The sequence below is a fragment of the Quercus suber genome, unplaced genomic scaffold, assembly GCF_002906115.3.
Source record: "Quercus suber isolate HL8 unplaced genomic scaffold, Cork oak 2.0 scaffold_526, whole genome shotgun sequence".
Taxonomy (NCBI): domain Eukaryota; kingdom Viridiplantae; phylum Streptophyta; class Magnoliopsida; order Fagales; family Fagaceae; genus Quercus; species Quercus suber.
The window spans coordinates 263,185-288,666 of NW_027069975.1; the positions used below are offsets into that span (position 1 = coordinate 263,185).

Here is a 25,482-nt window from a genome sequence, read left to right on the forward strand (position 1 = left end):
CGTCATCTTGGCCTTCTCACGGAGTCGGCCAATGGTCGTCTCATGGTTGAGACACCGTCCCATGAGGCCCTTCGTCATGATCATAGCCTGAGGTCGACGAAATAAGTTAGCAAAACATAAGACAAAAAGTAATGAACGGATGGAATCAGGATGACGGATTATTACCTGGGCGATGCTGAAGAGGCCCGTCTTTCCCATCGCCTCCGTCGAGTGATTCCCAAGATCCTCGTAATCGTCGGTAGTGATGATCGACGACATCCTTTCCAAGGCATACTTGGAATCTTCACGGAGCAAGACGGGAGGTTTCTTCTGCTCACCTGGCTGACCCGTCATCAGCCCCTTGCCTTTGCCGTGCTTGGACGGAGGTGCTGACTTACTCCCCTCGGCCATCAAGCCGAGTACCGGGTCCAAAGGGACCTTGGGCTGCTTAGGCGGACGGTCGCTCTTCACGGGCAACTTCCGTTTAAGAAAGGGCCTACTAGAGCCCATCCCCATGGGGTCCATCCCGGCCTGCTTGTTCTTCGCGGCTTGAAGTCTTATGGCCGCTCGTCTTTTGGCATCCTCCTTCTCTGAAAAAGGATGACGGATTATGGAGCAATAGTAATGGTAAAAAAAAAAAAAAAAAAAAGAAAAAAAAAGAAAAGAGAAGTGAAAAGGGCATGAGGAGGACGAACTTACGCAGACGGGTCGTTTTCTCGTACTTTAAGGCCGCCGGGGTGGGTTCAGGACCGTCGCAATACCAATGGATAGTATCGAGGTTGACGAGCTTGGCCCACGTCCTCTCCTCTGGTGTTGTCTTGGAAATTTTTTTTTCAAGGAAACTGAATTCCTCGAGTGTAACTTGGGGACGCCGTCGAACTGCAAAATAGAAGACGGAGGTTAGAAACATTACAAGTTACATGAGTAAACGGAGTGGTTTGCGACGGACCATACCAGATGAGTTTAAAATGCCCCAAACTGTGTCGACGGGCATGAAGTCCGTCTCCCCTGGATGACTCATCCAGTCGTCTCCTTCCATAAAGAAGTAACGACTCTTCTAATCCCTATTTGAGTCCGGGGTCTCATAGATGACTTTCAGAACAAGACTCCTAGGGACGAAGCTGTACATACCCCTTGACTTATCTATTTCGTCTGGACGGTAGCAATGGAGGAACTCTCTTATTGTAAGCCTCCTTGCTCCGTCCGACATGGCTCCGTACAGGACCTCCATGGCGATAAACACTCTCCAGGCGTTGGGGGACACCTGGCTGACGGATATGCCTAGGTAGCTTAAGAGTTCGCGGTGTAGTGAACTCAATGGGAACTTCAACCCAGCCTTTAGCACCTGCTCGTACACGCCCACTCCGTCCACTCCTTCGTAATAACATTTTTCTGACATGTAAGGTAGACGGAGTGGGATATGGTCAGGAATTTGGTAGCGGTCCCTTATTGTATTGAAGTGACCCTCCTTGATGGTCGACGTAAAAGCGTGGACCATCCACTCTGGGGGCAAGATGAACTCCCTAAGTCCATCAACCCCCACGACGGACCTCACTATTTGTTCTTCGTCATCTGAAACCTCCTGGACTTCAATCATCTCCAGGCCCTCATGTGTTGAGGACGAGGAAGATGACGACGGACTACTCTCGCTCGAGACGTCGTGGTCTTTGGGACCTGACGGGTATATCCCCTCGTAGTCCGCCCCGTCGGGAATGACCGACTGGTTACTTGACGCACTAGACATTTCCTACATATAATTACAAAACCTAAGACTCTGACGGGTTGGAGATAACGACGGACGCATTAAGTACAAATAAAAGAAAAAAGAAAAGACGGATAACTCACCAGAAGCTTGTAGTAGGATGCGACGAGCAACGGATGCTTGAGTGAACGGGTTGTGCTCTGACAGACGTGACGGACTCGCTCTGACAAAACTCTTCCAGCAGCAAGTGGAGAAATGAGAGGCGGAGGACTAATATTTATACTGGGAGTGCACGGAAGACGAAGCGACGTCTCGTTCCAAGACAACAGCCACTGACAGATTGACATTTGGCACAACGCATTAATGCGTCAGCCCCTGACTCAGCAATATAGGGATGAAAATTTAGAGACAGGCGTACCGAGTTTTAGATCCGTCACCCCATGGGTCCGTTCACAAGTGCTGACGGACCCATCGGATGAGGGGGCAACTGAAAGGGGAAAAGTATCTCTCAAAGCCCGAATAAACGGATCCATCATTTGCACGGGCCCTCTGTCGACGGACCTGATGTGAACGGGCCGAATATGGGCGGGGTGAAGAATGGTGGGCTAGTTATCCATGGGCCTGCTGAGCCCCTAATGAGGGATATGTTGACCCATTCTCATAAGAGCCCAAATAGAGTCCTTACGCTAGTAGGGCTCTGGAAATCTTGTATACTTGGTAAAAATCTTCCGCATAAGGAGGAGACTTATTCATCACGTTTAGGATTCTACAAGAAGAGTCCTATAAGGAAAAGACTTCCGCGCCAAGGAAGGGATGTCAACCTCAAGCCACTATAAAAGCCCCAATACCCTCACAAGCCAAGGTACGCATAATTAACCATCTCTAGCACTCTAGAGTTGTGAAGCATACTTTCTAACTTGACCTTCGGAGGGTATTTGGCCGGCACCACACCGGTGCTCTCTGTTAGGTCCTCTTTTCTCTGTGCAGGTGTCGCTTTGAGGGTACGAGCATTGTGCAACTCACTGTTGATATTTTCGGCATCATCATTTTCTTTTAGACTAGATTTGTCCTTATTCAAAGAGTTTCCGGAAAATAGTCTCCAAGATTCAACCAAGTATCTGTCCAAAGCAAATCTAAAAATACTCAAAAATTTATTATGAAAATGTGTTTTGCGTAAAATAATGAACTTCTTCTTTATTTATGGATGTTGTGAGGTTACAAATAAATTGGCACCATGAAAGGACACTAATTAGATTTTCCATTTCAAAAGTAAGTTTACCGTTAGGTAAATGAAACCATGTCAAATAGGTCAACAAAGCCCGAAAAATTCAAAAGAAAAAACATAGCGTTTAACTCTTGCCAAACATTCACTCGATTGAGATGATAATCTCGCTCCACCAAGTGCACTTTTGATTGAATGAGATGTGAGAACTATAATTGAATCAACAAATTTAGACCAAAAGATTTTGCCTAATTCTCATTTGACTCTTGGTTCAGTGAGATATGCAGAACTTGATTTCTCTCACTTTCACAATTGAATTCTTAATCTCTTCCAATTTCAAATATTAGATTTTACGAATATTTATCAAATTATACAACCGTTAAAGTGTCTAATCTAAAGCCAACCCCCTTGATTTCTCTTCTAATTTCATTTCATAGCTTGATCTTTCCAAATTTGTCCCTATTTTATAAAACTTCAAAATACTATTATAGACTAGTATTACTTATTCATTGTTTTTGCAATTCCAAGTTGAACACATCTATCGAAGTGTTGAAAAAAAAGACCCATTTATTGAAATGTCAAAAAAATGGTTATGTTAATGGGTGTTCTTAGAGCAATTGTTAATAAATTAAATTAGAAAGCTTTTGACACAACTTTTATGAAAAATATAAAAAAACTTTCAAAAAAATTAATTACTTTATTATTTTCTCATAAAATGTTTCTAAAAATAGTTTCCAAACCAATGCCCTTAGGACATTCATTAATATTTCTAAAACAAAAAAACAATTTATCGTAGGCTTATATATAGTATTGCTTATTCCAAGTCATACACATCTATTGAAGTGTAAAAAAAAAAAGGGGGCCTGTAGACTTATAGTATTACTTATTTCAAGTTGTACAAATCTAGCAATGTATAAAAAAATAAAAATAAATAAATAAAAAGACCTGTAGACTTATAGTATTATTTATTCCAAGTCATACATAAAGACTTGTAGACTTATAGTATTACTTATTTCAAGTCATACACAACCATCGAAATTGAAGTGTAAAAAAAAAAAAATTAAAAAATTAAAAAATAAGACTTTGTAGACTTATGCTATTACTTATTCCAAGTCATACATCTATCGAAGTGTAAAAAAAAAAAAAAAGATAATTACACTTTGAACACTTGTGATTTGCCTATAATTCTATGTGCCTAACCGTAGTTTCAATTTTGACACTTTGCCCACCTGAAGTTCTCACCGTGAGTGTGCCATAACCCACATCTCCATTTTCCGTTACTCTAACACAGAATAAGTAAAAAACAAACCCCAAAACGGATCAAAACACTCTCACTCAAATCTTGAACATGAAGAACATATCCAAATTAATAAAGATCACAAAACAATAAAGACTAAAGACTAAGCAATAAACACTAAAGACTAAAAAATCAAGCTAATCTAAAATAAAGACTAAAGGCTAAAGACATAACAATAAACACTCTCACAACACATAAGACCCATTTTTCTTTTTTTATGTGTGATTTGTTGTCCAAAATTCCAAATAGCCAAACTCTCGCCGGTAACCTCTTCCCGAAACCCACAGTCGACCACCAAACTTCACCCACGACTCCGCTGAAGGCCATTAAAGAGGTACTCATCCAGATCCCCGGTGCCATTCTTAACCTCATCGACAAGCACTACAGCGTTAAGGTTGAGAATGGCGATCTCATCGAAGAGGTCCTCATCAAGAGGATGACTGTGAGATCCCCGGCAGAGACAATCTCGTTGAGGATGACTGTGAGGTCCTCATTAAGAGGTCCTCAACGACAATCTCATCGAAGAGGTCCTCATTAAGATCCCCGGCGATCTCACAGTCGTCCATCTTTACTAGGGCAATGATGTCGTCGCCGTCCTCGCTCATGTCGCCGATGAGATCCAATGGCCTCTAGTGAAAGACGAAGCTGCCGTCAAGCTTGACCACTCGCGTGGGGTCATGGTGCTGTGGGTGGACCTGGGTTCGTGGGGGCGTAGGTAGCAGCTCGCCGTGGGTCTTGGGATTGAGATCTGTGGAGTGATTGATTTGAGTGTAATTTTCATGGGTTTGAGAAGTCTGGATTTGAAATTGGGGTTTCAAATATATGTCTGGGTTTGAATTCGTTTGTTCTTAAGTTCCTGGGATTGTATATATGCTTGATTTGAATTCATTTGTTCTTAAGTTCCTGGGATTGTATATATGCTTGATTTTAATTCATTTGTTCTTAAGTTCCTAGGATTGTATATATGCTTGATTTAAATTCATTTGTTCTTAAGTTCCTGGGATCAACTGTTGTGCTATATTTTGGGGTTATATTTTGATAGATTTATGTTTGATGGTATTGCTTGATTTGATTTGTATTAGTTTTCTGGATGCATGTTCTTCATGTTTGTGTGTGTTCTTCATGTTTGTGAATGGTGAGAAACTAATACCATATTTTAATCTTTTTTTTTTTTTTGGTTTTTCTTATTTTGGGAGGAGAGAGATATAAAATGGGCGTAAAAAGACTTATTTACCCTTCTTTTTTAACAGAGGTGGGTTACAGAGCACTCACAGTAAGAACCTCAAGTGGGCAAAGTGTCAAAATTGAAACCACGGATAGGCACATAGAATTAGAGGCAAACCACAGGTGGGTAAAGTGTAATTATCCAAAAAAAATAAAAGACTTTGTAGACTTATGCTATTACTTATTCTAAGTCATACACATCCATCGAAGTGTAAAAAAAAAAAAAAAAAAAAAAAAAGACTTTGTAGACTTATGTTATTGCTTATTCCAAGCCATACACATCTATCAAAGTGTTTAAAAAAAAAATCCATTTATCCTAAACTTGTAGTATTACTTATTTCAAGTCTTACACATCCATTGAAGTTTTTTTTTTTTTAAAAAAAAAAAAAAAACCCATTTATTGTTTCCATGGACGTGCATGTATTTAGTATGATAGTACCACCAATGATACTACTTTTATTATACACCAAATATAATTTGTCACCTTAGTAGTTGCAAAAAATGTTGTAAAATTTAGGCGAAAACCCACTTTTAGTCCCTACATTTTTAGGCGATTCCCATTTTAGTTCCTACATTTTATTTTTACCGCTTTTAGTCCATATCCTGAAAAACGCTTTCCGTTTTGGTCCCTGCTGTTACATCAGAAATAGAAAAAGCTGACGTGGCAAACGGTATAAATAAATAATAGTATATTAATGTCCATGTGGCCTAAATTAATAATAAAAAATGTTTTTTGACATTAAAAAATGCCACGTTCGCATCTAAATTAAAAAATAATAATTTATTAATTTTAACTAAATAAAAAAATTAAAAATAGAATTAAAAACTAAAAATTACATGAATTGAGATCTAAGAACACAAACCAAAAAATTAAAATCCAAAAATTAAAAATCTCACTATCACCATTTTCTCAAACCCAGCAATATCATAAAATCCTAAAACCTCATAGTATCAAATCAATCCAAAAATCAATCCAAAAACACAACGCAACCAGTCTAAACAAAAAAATCTCAAATTCAGAACAACCCATCTCATTTAAAAAGAAACCCAGCAAACCCACCTCAGGCAAACCCAAATCTGGTGGCCATGCTCCCTACCGACGAGAAAATCGAGATCAGAGTGGACGCTGGTGATGATGGTGTCCCAGAAATTGGAGATGAGACGAGTGGAGCAAATGAGATTGAAGGCGAGCTTTTTGGAGACAGCAGAGGCAGGGGAAGCGACGATTTCTTCGACAGCGGATTTGGCAAGGATGGAAATGTCGCAACCGGCAGCAAACTGCTGGAGGGCTTGAAGGAGAGCTTCGGTTTGCGGAGGGCGTCATTGGAGCAGAGGTCGACTAGGATCTGAGCATAGAGGATGTCCATGATTGTAAATAGAGGATGTCGAAGAACAACTCGTCAACGGGGAGCATGGCCACAAGATCTGGGTTTGCTTGAGGTGGGTTTGCTGGGTTTCTTTTTAAATGAGATGGGTTGTTATGAATTTTAGATTTTTTTTGTTTGGATTGGTTGTGTTGTATTTTTTTATTGATTTGATACTATGAGGTTTTAGGATTTGATGATATTGCTGGGTTTGAGAAAATGGTGATTTTGAGATTTTTAATTTTTGGGTTTGTGTCTGCTTCTGATGATTGTTCTTCACCAAACCAAGACGCTAAATTAGTTTTTGGCGTAAGCGGGAGATTAAACTCTAAATCTCTTATTCGACGACAAAAAATGTTCCCAATTGAGTTAACTAGAATTTACTACAAAAACTTGAGCTAAACATGAATGGCTAAACAATGGGTAGCTTATGAATCATCAGGGAGGCCATAAACCCTGTTTGCAGTTTCATAACCTCTCAAAGAAATCTACGAAAATTTGGTAAGCAACATATAGTTACCGGTGAGTGAATTGCATTCAAACTATTGATAAAGCTTGAATTGGACTTCTTAAGCTTGGACCAAGCTTTGACTGAATCAAAAATATTTGCTTTAACCAAGCAATATTTTGGGGTCTATTGGGTTTGCTGCCAATAAGGCCCAAAGCCTCGAGGAAAGACTGATGTAGGCTGGTTTCGTTCTAGAGTGGCTTGCCTAGGTTGCCATGGAAAATTATGTGAACTGTATCATACATTATAGGTATATAAAATTAAACTCTTGATTGTTATATACATTACAAAAATATTCTAAAAAGTTTATATATATATATATATATTCTAAAAAGTGCACATTTTTTATAACTAAATGTGTATAGTTTGTAATAATCGTTTTTCCTATAAACTTATACAAAATACTTCAACTTAGCTCAACTTCATATTTTTATTGAATGTATAATTGTTTATTTTGTTAAGGTTGGTACTTCAGGATAGACTTATAGGGTAAAACTTTTTGTACTTGTAACTGTTTTTTATTTTAAGTGGATTTTTAGGAGTGGTCTCCTGAAATTTACCAGTGGGGTTTTGCCTGCGAGTATTTTCCCTATCGTGATCAAATTGTCATGTCAAACTTATTTTTCACTGCACTCTAATTTAGTTTGGTGACTTGATTGTGCCTTCATTTGATTTTTATGTAATTTGACTAATTATTCAACTTGAGTAATTTAATTAATTAACTGAGCCCAATTAAAAACCCCACAATGGCAGAACTAGGAATTTATCATTGGATAAGCCAAATAGAATATGTTGTCCACGTTGCAGTAACAGCGTATTTGTATTATATATATATATATATGTCTCCATATAGTTTGCCAATCATAGCAAACATTATTGTGCTAACAACATATGTTTATTCTATTATCTATTCATATAATTATATAAAATTTCATTACACATAGGCATAGCAAACCTTAACCTAACCTTAAGGCAATAAACGTTTAATATCATATAATGCATATTATACTGCAAATTATCAATAAAATTTTACTAAAACTTAAGAAACATTAAATGCTAAATAGAATCACCTTCTCAAGTCTTCTCCTATTCTCAAGTTTTAGCTACCAGCCTTGAACTCAATATTGAGTAAGGTTGTAGTCTTAGGTTACAACTAATTTTGTAGCTAAACTTTGTTCTGTCACAAATATTTACTTCAACATGTAAAATTAATAATAATAAGAGGAAATTCTTTTTTTTATTTTTTTATTTTTTTTATTGCAAGAACAATGTATACCTATAAAAGTTCATAATAAAATTTATAGTACACATATACCACCCAAAGTTTTTTTTTATTAGTATAAAGTTTTTAATTTTTGTTGCAACTATATGCTCTTAATGGAGACAAAACCACCCATTAACTCTATTGAGATGTGAGACATTGAAATACCTCCACTAACACAAAACAACATTGTGTTGATTTTAAACTATAGCTCCCAATATATACTTAAATACATGCTGAAATAATGATAATTCTCATATGATGCATTTCTTATGCTTGTTGAAGGCTATTTACATTATAAAATTGGACATTAGATCACATCACTAAATAAATTTATTGGGTAATTCGAGAGCATTGCTCCCTCCTCCCACATGTAGGGCCCACTTCTTGTCTGAGAGAAGGAAGATGCTCACGAATTATACAATAATTACTCCATCACTAGTGGCTGGAGGCCTAATCCATATATATATATGAGAGATGCTACGTCTACAACATTTTTACAACAAATTACAGGTGGTTAGTTGTCATTGGTTCAAATTTGAAACTAACATTAAGATTACTTTTTTGCCCCAACAATAACAACCAATAACAACCTGCCACTTAGAATTTATTGTAAAAATGTTGTAAAAATATTGTAGACATATCATTTCTATATATATATATATATATTAAGAGGATCCATAAAGTTAGTTATTGCTTTTTTTTTTTTCTGGTCAAAAATACCCCTAAATTAATTAACCAACAACTTAAAAATGGGGTTAAAATAGTAAATTGGCAAAAAAAAGTTATTGTTTTTTTTACTATCAAAAATACCCCTATCTAAAACTTAAAAATGAGATTAAAATAGTAAATTGACAAAAATAATAAATTCCTACTTCTATATTAAAATGCCTTCTTACTTCTTAAAAATTCCTACTTCTACTCTCTAACTCCCTACAAAATAGGATTACTCTTTTGTTAATTTTAAAACTCCTCCAATCTACAAAACTCACCCCACATATTCATTTTTTTTTTATGAAAAGGTAGAAATCCCAAATTATAATACATGCAAATTATTAATTTTTACCCAAAAAATAGAGGAGCCTCTGAGCGCATGCTCAGAGGCTAGTATATATATAATGCCAAAGCTCAAAAAAAAAATAAATATATATATATATATAGAGAGAGAGAGAGAGAGAGAATTTCAGTTTATCAAGTTTGTTGGAAAAATCATGTTGATCAGGTGATACCCCAATGGTTCTAACACCTTGTGGTGCATGGGCATCAGAGTTCAAACCCACTTGCTCGCTTGCTCCCTTTATAGCCTATTTTACTTAATGTAATAATTTTTATTTTATATACATTTTTATCCGTTTTTTGTGTAGTTTTTATTTTTATTTTATATAAAAAGGATAAATCTTTCAATTTAATTTCTGCCTCTTGTGTGTTTTACTATCTAAAGGGAGAAATGGAAACAAGATGAGTGGTAGAAATTGAAATCTCGGTAATTTACCAATCAGAAAATGTCTAGGAGAATAATTATGCTGGTCTTGTTGCTAGATTAATTCAAAGCAATGCATTTGCGGCAAAATTACGTCTAATCTGATTCTTCTAATCTAAGTGTTTGATGGATGCATTGTGTTAGTTTCTTTAGTATATGAAGTCTTTTAGAAAATATATGGATGCTACCGACCCATGTGGCACAACATGTGCGTATCATGGCATGTTGTGTGGTGCCCATGATTGGATTAACAACCGTCCAATATGAAAATATTGTGGATGATATTATCTTGACCGCTTTGTGGTTGTCTCGTATGTGACAAAAAAAAAATTTATGTTAAAATCACTAGAAGTTTAAAACGAATGAAATCCTTTTGCTTTTAGTATATCACAATTCAAAAGTGATTGGCATATAATATTTTTCCAATCTAAACGAACTTACAGTCAAATTCAGAATGAGAAGGAAATGTTGTACGATTTGTGAAACCAAAAGAGAAGCGTCAGTTTTGTTTCCATTGATTTCTTCTTAATCCCCAAAGTTGTTTTGCAGCCAAAATGGTCTAAGAATCCAGTTGTCCTTAATTCATAACATGAAGCTGTAAAGACTAGAGGGATGCCAAGTTGGCACTGCCATCTCTTCTTTAAAGTTTCTTAGAATTTGATTTTTTTTTTTTTTTTTAAATTCATCCAACCAACGAGGTGTGCTAGCAGTGCATCAAGATTTACACTTTGAAAATAGCTGATTGTATGATTTAATGGAATAGATACATGTCTGCTGAAATTTGAATTGACCTGGAGACAGTTGCTCCAATTTCTAGAAGAGGTCTAATTATCAAGATAGAGCAAGCACTTTTCTTTTGGAATGGATTGGAAAAAATAACTCCATCCAAATTCATACATGCAAACCGATATCCAATTTATACAAGATAAAACAACTTATAAATCTAGATCGCATGATTGACCACAGGATTTTAGATCGCAGTAATATCACGACACACATGGCAAAAGGTGTCCCAGCAACTTTTCAAGGCAGACAAAATGGAGCAGTATTAGAATTTAGAATTAAGTCAAATACTTCAAATGTGAAAGATCACCATTTTGCCAAGTTGGCACCTATTTCTGTTGGGTAATTTCAACAGTTTCTCCCTCTACTTGAAAGGACAAGTGGCCCCACACAATGGAGGAAAAACATACAAATCAGACTAGAGCCGGTTCCAAAGTTAACAGCTCATTCCATTTGAAATTTAATTTGACTTCTTTGCATATTGAAACTTAATGCATGACACCCATCTTATCAGAGAAACCCTGACAGCAAAGAATGAATGGAAACGTTGGGTCTTCTTGCTTGCATTCTTGTCCTTTTTAGCTTGCACTTCAGAAGTTGAGCCCTCGCTCCGAGCGTGTACATGCAACAAAAGAAACACAAGGCGAGCAGACAAAGAAAAGAGAAAGCAAAGAAACAAAGAAAGCACACAAAGGGGCAAACAAGCATGTTATCAAACAAACATGTGATCAAGCAAAAGAGAGTGTCCTGGAGGGACAAATGTAGGTTTGGGTTGGTGCCGTAGTTCCATTATATTAAAGTACGGACAACACACGTGTGCCATCACACAAAGTTCCAAAGAGGAACTCGAGATCTCATGTACAAAAGACGGGTATGAACCCGCACGAGATTATGAATGGGAACTAGGTTTAAGCAAACAAGCATGGATCTAAAGCATAAACACCTGGAAGAGCAAACACATGCATAAAGGAAAATAATTCAAACCCTTTATTGAAACATGGGTGTACAGGTGTAGGCCAAGACCACTAGATCTTGGTATAGCATCCAAACAAAGCTTTAAGCACATGAACATGTAGATCCAAACACAAAAACATGGTAAAAAGCACATAAACACTACATCTACACCTCCAAAACCTCAAATCAATAAAAGCTATAAAATCAAATGCGTGTAGATAGTAGCGAAAAAGCTACATCTACACCTCCAAAACCTCAAATCCAAGGTACCAAGACCAAGGAGAGGAAGATGAGAGCAAAAACACTATCTCTTGATTGTTGGGAAAAGGTGAGAAATCAAAGGTTTTTGTGTGTTTTTTTAGAGAATTAGAGAGAGAGAGAGAGAAAATCTGCGCACAAAATGCTCCAAATTGCCTGAAAATCTTCTTTCTTTTGTTTTCCCCCAGGGGGTATTTATAACCATTTTGTGACTATTCAGCTTCTGGCGCTCCATTAGGGACCACCAATGGCCCTTTAGGGTGTGCCAGGGCCAGTATGCTGACATCAGCAATTCTATCAAATTCCCGGTTGACTTCAAAGGTTTGAAGGCCTTCCCAGCCTGCGATTGAGCTTATCTTGGTGTCCCTGCAAAGATATGGATATCTAGTTTCCAAAACACTAAAGAAATGGAAATTCCAACGATGAGATCAATCGTTTTAACCCAGATTTCGACCCATGAATAGTTGTTGGAAAGGAAATTCAATAATCTTTGGAATGGTGTTGGTTTCAACTTGTTTTGATGGTTGAATCAAAATTAGGGTTTATAATGCCCCGGGAGTCAACTCTGGGTCAAATTTGGTCAAAGTTCACAAAAAAAGAATCTTCGAATAGCTTGGGTTTGATATATAAACATGAAAAATGAAGTTTTGGGGGTGAATTGAAAAACTATGACTTTTGGTCAACCTAGGGTTGACCAGGGGCATTTTGGTCATTTTGACTTGAAATGGCACTTTGAGTGATCCAATGCCCAAACGGGTCGTGCCACGTCAATCTAGATGTTTCCGTAATCCCATGGTGAAAAGTTAATATTTTTGAATTTTTAAGGGTCTGGCACACGAATCGAGGGTGGACAAAATACAATATCTACAATGGTCTTGAATCCCTAATTCCCATAAAACAAGACCAACATTACATTCCATTTAAATGTCACTTCATCAAATAATTGATGTTTGTTTAAAAGAAACATCAATTATTTGTGCCATGGTAGTGTATTTCATACCATTATTTTCTAGTATCTTAAGGAGAGAGAGCCTTTTCGAGATAGATCTATTTCTTCACTGATGGTGGTGGCAAACTACAAGATGGTGGTATTTGTTTCTATGCTGCATTGTTTGTGGTATTGTGGAAATTGTAATGTGTGTTGAAAAGTTGGGGTCTTGGACCTTTTCTGTGTTAATTGGGGTGGAAAATTGTAATGTGTGTTGCCCCAAATTTGGTGTCTTTGGGCTTTGCTGGTGCAAAATGTTGGGCACTTAAGTCTATGACATTTTGGTACTGCTCATGCTATGTACTTCCCCCAAATTTTGGCTTTGCTACTGTAGAACGTGGGAGGGACACTCCTAAAAGACTGTGAGAGTTTGAATCTACTCATCCTATCTAACTAACTTCTTCAAGGTGGTCAAGTTTTTTGAGGCATGGCTAGTGAAGTAGCTAGCCAAAATCAACATCTTCGCACCCTCATCCAAGTATGGTTGTTTACGCAACAAATAAAAAAATCAACAATAATAATAGTAGTAACCCTAATGCTTTAAGTTTAAATATTTTAAAAAGAAAAGCTACATCTTCTAGAAAACTTGTAAGCTCCACGCACAATGACAAGTTAGACACCTCAATTTCCTTTTTCACACCTTCACTAGTTATATAGATAAAGTTTAAAACCTCATTTCTTGGTTGCTTAAAACCCAAACAGAGCAAGAAAGAATTAGGTCAGCAAATTAAAACCTACAAGAAAAATTATTTTGAGTAAAAACACAAATAGAACCATACAAGGAAACATACCTCAACACAAGATATGTGAAACATAAGAACAAAATGACCTCTTTAAGACTACTCACTCATTTCCGTCCTACACATAAAACACTATTGGATTAATTCTATGTTAGGACGGAAATAAATGGGCAGTCTTATGGAAGTCATTTTGTTCTTACATTGCATATATCTTTTGTTGAGGTATGTTCTCTTGTATGGTTCTATTCGTGTTTGTACTCAAAGTAATCTTTCTTGTAGGTTTTGATTAGCTAACATAATTTTTTCTCGCTTTGCTAGGGTTTTAAGCAACTAAGAAATGGGGTTTCAAACTTCATTTATATGGCTAGTGAAGGTGTGGAAAAGGAAACTAAGCTGGATAAAGAAACTGAAGTCTCTAACTTGTCATTGCCCGAGGAACTTAAAAGTTTTTTAAAGGTGCATTTTTTCTTTATCAAACATTTAAAACCTAAAGCATTAGATTTACTATTATTATTGTTGTTGTTGATGTTTTTATTTGTTGTTACGTAAACAGCCGTACTTGGATGAGGATGCAAAGATGTTGATTTTGGCTAACTCTCCACTAGCCATGTCTCAAAGAACTTGACTACCTTGAAGAAGTTAGATAGGCTAAGCAGATGCAAACTTTCACAACCTTTTAGAAGTGTCCCCCCTTCCATAGCAGCAAAACACAAGACACAATTTGGGGGGAAGTTAGATAGCACAAGCAAATCAAACTTCCACAGATTTTAAGAAGTGCCCAACTTCTGCAACAACAAAGCCCAAAACACCAAATTGAGAAGTCGATGCCAACTAGGCATCTCTTTTGTCTTTACAGCTTCATGTTATGAATTAAGGACGATTGGATTTTTAGACCATTTTGGCTGCAAACCAACTTTGGGGATTAAGAAGAAATCAAGGGAAACAAAAATTACACTTCTCTCTCAGTTTCACAAATCATACTACATTTCCTTTTTTCAGTCACTTTTGCATTGTGATATACTTAAAACAAAAGGATTTCATTTGTTTTGAACTTTTAGTGATTTTCAAATAAACTTTTATTTGACACTGCTGACGCCCCAAAAAAGGGAAAAAAGTTGATTTAGAACATTTCCCCAATTTCTTCTGGTTTATTGCACATTGGGTCCTTGGCGACAGGACTCTGTGTTTGCATGTATTTCCAAGGTGAGGTGTGTTTGTGAGTCCTTTTTTCTTACTTTTGTTTTAGGAGTCGCCACCATCCATTGGTTTTGTATTAGGTGTGATTGGTCACATATAGGAATGGCAAAAATTGCCCAACCCATGGGTACCCGACCCGCTAAGCGAATGGGGCAGGTTTGGGTTTTAAAAACCCAACCCGTAGCAAGTTCGGGACATATTAAAAAAAATCCTAACTATAAATACTAACTATTTCTAACCCTAATCCTCATCCCTCATTCTCATCAGTCTCACTCATCTTAAGTTCAGCCAACTCCCTCTCCCTCTATCTCACTCTCACTTGCTGCCTAAGCCCTCCTCTCCACCTCGTTGCTGTTGGTCATCTCTCCACCTCACCGGTCCATCTTCCCTGCCTCCCTCACTGCAGACGCCACTCCCTCCTCCCTCACTACGCCGCTCACTCCTCCACCTCACCACAGACACTGATCCCTCCTCCCTGCCACCCTCACCTCACCTTGATTGGAAAAAGGAGGGATTTTTGTTGGGTATTCCAGGGGTGCTGTGGTTTTGTTTTTGGAGTTTTAAAGGGGCTGAAACAGTGGTATCTTTTAGGTTGTAAAGGGGAGATCTTGTTTTTGTGTTGGTGTAAAAGGAAAAAGGAAGGATTTTTATGTATTTAGGATGTCGATTTGGGTGTGTGATTTTGAAAGGGAAAATGAGAAATCTGAAACTAAATTACTGTAGATTTGTGTGATTTTGCTACCAAATGCTATTGATATATATTCTTTTAATTAGGCCACGATTTAGGCCCTTTAGGGACTCCAGATTGGGCCCGGCATGGCAGGCAGGACCCAATGGGGCTGGTTTGGAGGTAAAAAGACCCATTTAGTAAACGGGGCGAGTTCAGGTTTTGGGGGCAGGTTGGGTTCAGGTTTAAAGAAACCCGCCCCAAACCCGCCCCGTTACCATTCCTAGCCACCTATGGGTCTAATTCATTTTAAGTTACCTAATTAACTAAACCAACTTTAAAGTGTTTGTTAATTAAGGTAAATAAAAAATCTCGAACCAAAGATCTTGGACTAGAAAGTTTGGTTACGTGTGGGGAAGGTTTTAGGCACCCCACAACACCTATCCAAAGGATAGTACCTCATTCTTATTTAGTTCAAACATTATCTTTTGGAGAAGAAATAAGACACTTGGCATTTTGATTTTTTGAAAAAAAAAAATTTGCAAACAATACAAATATATACATGTGAGTATTTATTTACTTATAACATATCATGTGAATATTTAAGTCAAAGAATATTTTCAATCAAAGCATGATAAATATATATACATAGCATGTGAAGGCTAAATTTAAATACACTTAATTAGCATGTGAGTAAGATATTTACTACATAACTAGCATGTGAGTAAGATATTTACTACACAACTAGCATGTGAATATATTTATAACGTAAAAAAAAAAAAAAAGAGTAAGACAAATGGTACCTTGTTGTTATCCTCCATTTTTCTCATTTCTCATGCACAAACATACAAGCCAAAATATTAGTGCTAAACGGGGAGGGGGGAGAATGTTAGCTTGATCGGGCCATGGATAAACTTGTGAATCTCAAAGAGAATATCATGCAATTTTGACCCATCAACATGTGAATTTATTAACCAACAAAACACTTCATTCATTCAAAGAACTTAGGAAGGGGAATTTGGTGACCCTAGGGGCCAAAATGCAGTTCATAAAAGTTTGGGGGCCAAAATGCAATTTCGGAAAAATTTCAAGGTCAAAACACAAATTTGGAAAAGGTTGTGGTTGAAATGCCAATTTGAAAAAGATTTGGGATTGAAATGCAATTTTTTGAGACATTTTAGGATTAAAACATGATTTTGGGAAAATGGGGATTAAAATGTAAATATGCAAAACATGGATTAAGATGGATTACATATTCTTCATATATCTTCCATGCTTGCAAATTTTTTATTTTTATTTTTATTTTTTGATAAGTAACGGAAAAAATATTTTAAAGAAGAACACAGCCCCGTACATAGGAAATGTACTAGACAGGCAAAAACATCAAGAAACCAAATTACAATGATCAAACAAAACAGGAAGAGAAAAACAAGAAAAAGATGGTATAACTAAACACCATTCGAGAAGAGTAAAAAAGAAAAAAGAACATGCAAAATTATTTAAAATTATGCATAAAACATAATCTTATAGATCGTTCAATAAATAATATCCGATTAACACAAAATTTGACATGTATTAAGATTGTAAAAAATATGCAATTCAACGATTAAATTTTCAAAATATATAGTAATATTTATTTTATTAAGTTTGTAGTCTTAGGCTACAACCAATTTTATAGCTAAACTTTGTCCGAAGGCAAAGATTCTGGTTTTGGATTTTGGGCATTCAAAAGGTTGGATTTGTGTAAGCTGTGTTCATGTATGAATGTGAATATGAGCATGTGTAAACAAAATGTGTTCAAGCATGAGCATGTATGAGAAAAACTAACATAAAGGTATGAGCTTTTATGTTAAAAAATGCACGCTTGTGTGAATCAAATGGTCTGAACAAGTGCAAATGCATGCTTGCGTGAATCAAATGGTCTGAACAAGTGCATAAAAATTGGTTTCCAATAGACAGGGAAAAAGGGAGGTGATATTACCCATCTTGTTCCCTTTTTTGTTAATAACTGAAAAAGAAACAAGCTTTGAGTTAGATTTCAAACAAAAATCAGAAAAGAGACGAGAGAGTGAGGAAACATATTGGGTCATCTCTGCTTCTTCTTCTCTTATCTTTACCCTTCTACAAAACAACCAGCTCCCACCCCCACTCCCAAAAAAACCTGCTCTCAACCTCTACTTCTGAACAGGTGCTCCCTGATTTATCTAGGGTGCATTCCTTCAATTATAATTAGAAATAACAAAAAAATACAACAACAGATTATCTAAAGAACCAAAACAAAGAAAGAAAAGCAGGGAATGAAATTGATGCTAATGGTTTAAAGATCAAGTGACCATCCCAAGTCCTCATAAAAATATAAACATACTGGTGAACACTTCAGTCCTGCTACCAAAACTAAGTTCAGCAATAGATAATTGATTTGTCAGTATTTACCTTGTTCATTGGGTGGACATACACTGCATGGACCTCAATATATACCTCATTGCCAAGTTCTTTGAGGAAGGAAATAACATACCTACATGCTCATGTTACCATATACTAAATTATAATGAGCCCACACTTGAACAGGGAAACAAGAACCAGAACTATTATATGATATATTGCTACTTCTCATTTTTTATGAATTAAAAAAATTCTTATGGACAAAGAATTAAGGAATGAGTTTACACATGATGGCAACATAAAAATATCTAAAACAAGTCATGTAAAACCAAAAACACAGCCCTACTTGAATCAGTTGCTCACTTTACAAATATAGATGCTGCTGTCTTAGCTAGTATCATATACAGACACCTGAATAAATGCTAGGGATTCACAAAAGATTGTGTAACCATCAAAAACTTTTTCAGAACAGTTTGACAACAATGACTCAACAATAATGGCATTTGATCAGCCATCCGACTAATGATCAAGGGAAATCCATATACACATAAAATTGGGTCACATACAAGTGAAGTTTTCCTATCAACAACTCGTAAAAAACAATCAGGCTACTGTGCAGTTCCCCCCAAAGACAAACAAGGTTTAAGAGGGAAAACTATATAGATGTGTGTGAGAGAAGAATTCATACTCCCTCCATCCCTTATTGTTGGTCCTTTATTCCATTTTGAGATGTCCCAAAATATAATCATCTTTGAAAAATCTACGGATACTATTGATAACTTTCTCACTTGACCTTATTTTATTTAAAAAGTCAATATCCCTCTTTCCCTAGAGTTTAAAGTACGGGGGTAGTTGGAAACATGCACTTTTTATTTGAAAAACAATGCATTAAATGACATTCCTTTAAAAAGTTGGAGTTTCTAGACAAGACCAAGAATATGGGAAGGAGAGAGTATTGTTTTGAATTGACAACAATCAATGGAAAAGGATGTATCACAAGATGCACCTTCGTATAATATTAAACAAAATAAGAAATTGAGTAATAAAAAGATGTTCCAGTCATAAGTCAAACAAAAGAAAAAATATAACCATTTGATTATGACGAATTCACAAGTTAGATACTAATCAGACAATGGAAAGATCAAACCAACCCATCACCATCTCCTTCAGAAAGAAAGGAAAAATCAAGCAGCACTCACATCAATTAACAAATCATCGATATCAATAGAAACACAGGGAGGAAGAACAAAAACCAAAAAAAAAAAAAAAAAAAAAAAAGGATGAAAGTAAATGATAAAATTATATAAAATTCTAATGCCCCATAAGACCTATTAAGCACTGTATTTAGATTCTACTCAATTGTACTTTAAAAGAACACTGTGTTGAAGAATCTGGATATTTGTCTTGGGTTTTCTCAATGCATAAAGCTTCTGAACAATGAAGTCAAACACCTGCAAAAAGATAAATGGTTGGAAAGAGCCTATTTGTACTCATTAATCGACAGGTAAAGCAGCAGAAAAACAATTAGAAAGAGCTTATATGAACTAATTAATTTACAGGTAATGCAGTAGAAAAACAATTAGAAAGAGCTTATATGCACTAATTAATCAACATTTAAAGCAGTAGAAAAAAACTTGGAAAAGGCTTACATGTACTCATTAATCAACAGGTAAAGCAGTAAAACAAGTTTAGAAGTGTGATATCATTACATGAGCAATAGATAATATTCAATATCCAATTATCCATATCAAAACATTTTTTGAAGTTTATATTCACCATATTTTCTGTCCAAACTATGAGACAAAAAATAGTATATTATTATTGTCCTCAAGAGATTCTGACTCAATTAAATCCACAGAGGTTGGGGAGAAGGCATAGGTGATATTAAGCTGAAATGTATTGATTTGCACTGTAATTCCAAAAAGTTCTCAGTACACAATGGTCACTGTTCAAATTTTGAATAATAAGACATTCTGGCCTCAATACTATACAATGTACACGTTGAATCCTTATCAAATGACTGAAATTAGGATTGGCTAGCTTCTGTTGAAACTAATTAAGAAAATAATTGTTGAAAAAAGGCTTTTATCCCTACCCTGGGCCTTGAGGAAATCTTTGGCCTTAGCAATTGCCTCAAAACTCTAACTTCAGTTGTAAAAGCAAACTAAAAATATCTGATTATCAGTAAATATAGATTAAAATGTTGCCCAAAACTAATATTCAGTCAACAAAATTATGTTCAAGTATCAAACACAACTACTAATAACCAACTCTATTCAAGTTACACATGTCAAATTGTAGTCCTTTCTAACATGCATCATTGAAATGGTCGCAAGAGTGTTAACTCATCAAGTCACAAGCTTGGGATTCTTCTTGTGCAAGAATAAGGACTGCTATTACTAATTGATAGTTAAACAGTCCATACAAACAATATTGTATCCAAATATGTAAATGGGCAGATTAGTGTATATGATATGCATGACATAGTAGCACATTAATATTTTGGTAGGTATAAAACATACATTAACACAAGAAATTGAATAATCATCATCAACCAAAGCATCTGGTAATTCTAGTCAATAACCTTTGAAACTGCTTTCTGCCTAACTTTTTATAGCTCAGGTTGAACATCTTTCAGAGCTTTTGAAGCTTTAACCATAGGATCCAATTCTACAAACTTCAGCTTCTTACTCAGAATCTCAAGAGTTCTCATGTGTTCATCATTGACCTGGACAAATTCCACTGCAACTATGTTAACAGTGATAAAAGAAATGGAACACAAAAATCTCCCAAATCACTATGTTAACCAGGAAGCAACATGGACTGTACACCATGCACATTCAAGGACGTATGTTGTAACTCAATTGTGTTATAGATACAGCCACCATATTAACAAATCAACAGTAACCTATAATGTGAATATCAGAAGAGCCTAAATCATGTATACAAGCATAAAACAAGTAGAAAGTGCTACTCTAACCAGAATACATATTTATAAAAGATGTTGCAATTTAAATCAAAAAAAGATGGGCAGTAAATGAAGCAGATGACCAGATCTTTCTACAATCAATCCACGATAACCCATCATGCAATGATTTTTTTTTTTTTTGATAAGTAACCCATCATGCAATGATTGAATCACTAAAACAATAAGGGAGGAGCGAGAGAGAACACGAGCAACAATTAATCATTTCAAGTAAAACACGTGTTCCCACACATTGAGTTCTCCCTCAAACTAACCTAGCAAGTCTTACAAGGACATAACAATGATATAAATCAAGCATAAAAGAGCATATGTAAATCCCATTTTGCCATCTAAGGCTTGATGTGATTAGTATCAAGGCAAAAGGGTAAAGCTTGTAGCAAAATATTCAAAAAGGAGACTTTTTAATTAAGGCAACTGTAAACCCAAATGAATGAAGCACAAACAGACCTCTCCCAGATTAATGTATCAATACTTTTCTCATAATTCAATTCCCAAACATTAAAGAATAACCGAAGTCCTCATTGGATAGGTAAATCACTGAAACTCTTCTTCTCCTTTTTACGTAACGGACATGTAAACAACGGCTAAACAAGAACAAATTTTTGGATGAGGACATCGATGAGCAAGTTTGTAAGCTAAGACCATCTGTGAGCAAGTTTGAAAGGCAAGACAAACATGTAATAATAGCAATTATGACAGTAACAGTAAAAAAAGCAGGCTCTACAAAAATTAGAAATACCTCTCTGTCAACGACTATGTCAACCATCCTTGGAGGGACTATGATGTCTTCAACAAACTTTGCCAATTTTGATTCTGCCAACTGTTTATAGAACATAGAACAATCATATATTGTATAGAACATAAGAAAAATGGAAAGGTTTATAAACAATAATTTAGAGGTGTCACTTAAGCATTACTCAAATGGCCGACTTCCAGGAAAATTGTTCAGACAGAAAAACTTCCAAAAAGTCTTTCAATGTAAAAAGAAAGTTAAACAAAGAGAGCCTTTATACCATTAAATGCATCTAAAGTTTGGGATCCATTTTCTCCTTAGTTACATATAACAGTTGAATTAAAAAAACTATCATTTTTGACAAATGGATGTATAGGAGAGGGAAAAAATGACTGCACTAGTAAAGACATCCTTAAAGCAGCAGTGATATAAGGCTAATGCCTACGATCTTTTTCAGCTTATAAATAGCCTACTTGCAAAAAGTAACCAATATTGGGACAAAGGGAAATTTTACTATCACAAACTAATGGCAAACAAGTATAACTTATGGTATTTATGTGAGGTAGTGATTTATAACCAGGAACTGCTACTAAAATCAAGAATGCATATAAATCATGTCTCTGTGAATTATAAAACTATTGATTGGCAAAAAAGGATTTTGTTAAGTAAGCACAAACCTGAATCAAGTCCAATTCAACTTTCCGTAAATTGTTCTCAACCCCCTTTGTATACTCCCTAAATTTTGTACCTTCAGATAGTATGTTTGCAACTACCTACATTATTAAAGAGACGGGGGGATCATTAATATATAAACCTCGAAAAATACACATGAAACCTTTTTTTTTTTTTTTTGGTAAGCAACAAAAACCAATTTACATGATAAAACACAATGAAAATGTACAACGAGAAAGCAAAAGAAATAAAATAAACAAAGTATTGCAGCTTAAAGGGTCGTTGATAATAAAATATATATCCAAAGGAATGAATTTTCAAAGGAAATGATATGGAATTACTTACATAGTCATTTTTTGCATTCTTGCAGTTCTTACTCTAGTCCATCCAATGATACATCATCACTGTCAAACATGAAAACCAAATGTATTTTCAAGATGCCATATTCAAACAGGAGGGTTCATCAGCCTCCACAGTCAAGTCCCCAACAAACGCTCCAAAAATCAAATACTACATTATTCTGTGCACCATTTATCTCAACATAAATAAAGGTTATCAAAAGAAAGGAAAGCACAAAGAGCAACGTTACGGGACACAATTTAACAAGATATCCCCCTCTCTCCCAATCACAGTACAAAAAATGCAAGAAAGTAGAGTCGATCCCTTCAACAATAACAACAGATCTCTCTCGATTTTCGACATAATAAGACTATACGCAGGGACGGAGCTATGTTTGGACCCCTGATCCAACAAGAAAAAAGAGCACTTGTATTATACATAAACTACTTGAATCTGGCCCATGAAAATTTAAATTAGGTCCCCAAAATGCCCTTTAAAACTATGAAAGAGCCCAGAGAACCACACAAATAAGCCTAAACAACATAAAATCAGCCCAAAGCCTTGATTTTTAAAATAAAAAATAAAAACTACAGATTTGTATGACAGTCAACAAAATTTCAAGGAAAAAAAAAAAAAAAACTCAAATACCTGTGAGAGGCGGGTGTAATCGGTTCGGTTCGGCCGGTTTTCTTAGTTTAGGCGGCAGCTGAGGCAGATTCGTGTGGTGTGGAGGCGGTGAGAGGAACTGTGGAGGCTGAGAGTGAGAGTGAGAGTGAGAGTCATAGTGTGTGGGCTGTGGGGAATGTGTAGGGTAGGGTTTTTAACTTTTGTTTTTATAGCTTAATTAGATTAAGTTTAATTAGATATCTAATTAGTAATTAGTTTAATTATAGTTACTTAATCTAGTGATAAAATGAAAACATTGAAAGGCCGGATCATTCTGTCAAAAACAAGAAAAGGCCGGATCGTATAATAAAAAGAAAGGCCCGGCTGTTTTAAGAAAAAAATAAAAAGGCCAAATATGTATAGAAGGCCCGAATATTTACAAAATTTATATTATATATTTAAGGTTTTTATTTTTTTAAATTCTATCATGTGGTTTTTTTTATGAATAGAAGTGTATTTTTTAAATTAAGTAATCACATTACAAAATCTTAAGATGGAACTTAAAAAACAGCATCTAAGATATTATATATAAGTTTTATCCAATATTTAATATAAAATATATTATAATATGATTTGATTCGGTTTCAGTCAGTTCAGTGCATTTTAACCTGCCACCAATCTAATAAAAAAAAAACAACTGCCACCAAAACTAAACCAAATATTTTCAATTTTTTAAAAATTAAAAACCGAAATCAAATCGAAATATTGGCAACGGGTCAATCGGTTTTTTTGGTTTATCAATTTTGTGCACTCTTCTATGTGAGAGGGTTTTAGTTGAATAGGGACAAAAAGTCTATAAGCAGCCACAATAACACCATTAGAAGAGAGTGTTTGAGTAAATTGTTATCACATGCTGCCAGATCTGCTGGAAAAAGTGAAGGTGGAACTTAAACCTGAAGTGAAAGATCCTTTTATATATATATATATATATATAGGAAGGTGAAAGATCCTTTAAAAATAAGTTTGATTTTTTTTTTTTTTGGTTATGTTTTAGGGGTTATTCAAATTTTGATTTGGGTTAGATTATGATTTTGAGTTATCTCTTAGTGTGCGTGGTGATGGTCTTGTTTGAATGTTCAAAGTTTGTGTCTTTTCTTGGAGGGTTGTAGCAAAAGAAGGAAAAAAAACTGTATAAATTTTTCTTTGGTAGTTTTTTTATAGAAAACTATTGGTAGTAGTGGTAGAGTGGGTCAGTGCCTCAGTGGTAGTACTGTTTTTTATTGAGTCATTGACTTGGTCCTATTGTTTTGTCTTTTAGTTTGTCATTTTTTATTTTTTTATTTTTATAAATACTTTGACACCTTTATAATTATATAAAAGACACAACAAAGTATTATCAGGTAAATAATAAATCTTAGCAACAATCTTACTAACAAATTAGTATTTTGATTATTAAAAACAAAAAACAAATAAGTATTTTAGTTATGATTTTTTTTAGCCCCCCTCCCTTGATAGTCTACATGATTACGGAATGACATTCCAAATGATACTCCTTTGCCATAAACCAAAGAATGAGCAATGTATACATTCACAGCTACTCTAAATTTAGAAAATCCATAGTAAAAAATTGTACCAAAAGCAAAGCAAAGCAAACTAGTTGTCCACATTCCTAACAAAATTAAGAACGATAGAATCGTGAAGCGTGATGAGGATGAAGATACCTACTACTTCAAAGAGAATAGAAGATTCACTGGTCTAGTCTGGTGTAGTGTAGTGTAGCTCTAGTGAATTGAAAAGGGCATCGTCTCACAATAACAATGTATTAGAAATTTGAAGCTTACCAAATCGGTGGACCGGTGGCCATATTATTAACGAAATAGCTCAAACTTCTTCGAACGTCTCCAGATTTCAGATTACAAAAGAAAAGAAGTTGGGTCACGCGAGTGCTGGATCGGGTCATATGTTGAGAATCTAGGCTAGTTTGGGCTTGAAAGCAATTGTTGTGGAATAGGCTTAATGTTTAATTGGAGAGGCCCAGTGCTCTCTTTAATTAAACCCAAAAAACGTGGGCTTGGGAATCTGGGCTAGTTTGCGCTTGAAAGCAACTGTGGTGGGATGGGTTTAATGTTTAATTGGATAG

At 35.5% G+C, this 25,482-nt stretch overlaps 1 protein-coding gene and 1 long non-coding RNA gene across 7 annotated transcripts in view; one reads left to right on the forward strand and one right to left on the reverse strand.

Moving 5' to 3' along the window:
• LOC112034590 (receptor-like protein 15) overlaps positions 1–25,482 on the forward strand; it is a 69,721-nt gene that overhangs the window by 8,917 nt on the left and 35,322 nt on the right. The gene's annotated exons all lie outside the window — the stretch shown is intronic.
• Positions 11,058–23,560, reverse strand: LOC112034598 (uncharacterized). Of its 6 annotated transcripts, none has more exons than XR_002885384.2 (6): positions 23,385–23,560; positions 22,743–22,801; positions 22,403–22,498; positions 21,732–21,812; positions 20,591–20,734; positions 11,058–19,457 (listed from the first exon to the last, which is right to left on the reverse strand). It is a non-coding gene; the product is annotated as an uncharacterized LOC112034598 (long non-coding RNA). The 6 variants fall into 6 exon arrangements; XR_002885385.2 differs by having other exon boundaries at positions 20,591–20,748; XR_010625086.1 differs by having other exon boundaries at positions 20,591–21,637.